Source organism: Salvelinus sp. IW2-2015, unplaced genomic scaffold (assembly GCF_002910315.2).
Source record: "Salvelinus sp. IW2-2015 unplaced genomic scaffold, ASM291031v2 Un_scaffold1112, whole genome shotgun sequence".
Classification (NCBI taxonomy): domain Eukaryota; kingdom Metazoa; phylum Chordata; class Actinopteri; order Salmoniformes; family Salmonidae; genus Salvelinus; species Salvelinus sp. IW2-2015.
This window is the reverse complement of record NW_019942731.1, coordinates 158031-159431: the sequence shown is the minus strand read 5'-3', so window position 1 is coordinate 159431 and position 1401 is coordinate 158031.

The following is a 1401-nucleotide window of genomic DNA, read 5'->3' as shown; positions in this document are numbered from 1 at the left end:
AAGTAGAGAGTTTATAAGGAGTAGAAAGAGTAATAGGAGATAGGAGCGTTATAGAGTAAGAGGTTATAGGAGTAGAGAGTTATAGGAGTAGAGAGTTATAGGAGTAAGAGATTATAGGAGTAGAGAGGTTATAGAGTAGCGATTATAGGAGTAGAGATTATAGGAGTAGAGAGTAGAGAGGTTAGTAGTAGAGAGTAAAGAGGTTATAGGAGTAGAGAGGTTATAGCAGCAGGTGGTTACTCGAAGTAGAGAGTTATAGGAGTAGAGGTTATAGAAGAGAGAGTAGTGTTTATAGGAGCAGAGAGATTATGGAAGTAGAGAGTAGTGGTTAAGAGTAAGAGTAGTGGTATAGGAGTAGAGATAAGAGTTAAAAGTAGATTGGTTATAGGAGTAGAGATTAAGAGGTTATAATAGTAGAGCAGGTTATAAGGAGTAGAGAATAAGAGGTTAAATAATAGTTAGAGAGGTTATAGAGTAGAGAATAAGAGTTTAATATTAGAGAGGTTATAGGAGTAGAGAATAAAGAGGTTATAATAGTAAGAGAGGTAATAGGAGTAGAGAAAAAGGTTGATAATAGTAGAGAGTTAGAGGAGTCAGAGAATAAAGTTATAATAGTGGAGAGGCTTATTGGAGTAAAAAAGTATGATTGGATTAGAGAGTAGAGAGGTATAGAGAAAGAAGGATATAGCAGTATAGAGGTTATAGGTGTAGAGGTACATAGGTTATAAGAGTACATAGTTATAGGATGTAGAGAGTAACATAGGTTATAGGAGTTACATAGGTTATAGGAGTACATAGTGGTATAGGAGTAGAAGGTTGTAGAGAGTTGTAGAGAAGTAGAGTTACAGAGAGAATATATGTTATAGGAGGTCAGGGCGTTATAGGAGTAGAGGAGTCGAAGTTATAGAGTAGAGATCTAAGGTTATAGGAGTAGAGAGTTCGAGAGGTTATAGGAGTAGAGAATAAAGTATATAATGTAGGAAGGTATTGGAGTAAAAAGATGATTGGATAGAGAGTAGAGAGGTTATAGAGAGAAATAGCATATATAGCAGTATAGAGGTTTATAGGATTTAGAGAGTACATGTGTATAGGAGTAAAGTAAATAGTTATAGGAGTACATAGGTTATAGAGTACAGTAGTTAAGGAGTAGAGAGGTTGATAGAGAAGTTAGTTAGAGAGTAGAGATACGAGAGAGAGAGTAGTTATAGTGAGTGTAGGAGTTATAGGAGTAGAGGAGTGAGAGGTAGGAGATAAGAGAGTAAAAATAGAGTAGAGGTATAGGAAGTAGAGAGTAGAGAGGTTATAGGAGTGGACGAGAGGTTATAGGAGTAGAGAGTGGAGAGTTATAGGAGTAGTAGTGGTTATAGGAGTAGAGTGGTTTATAGGAGTAGTGGTTATAGA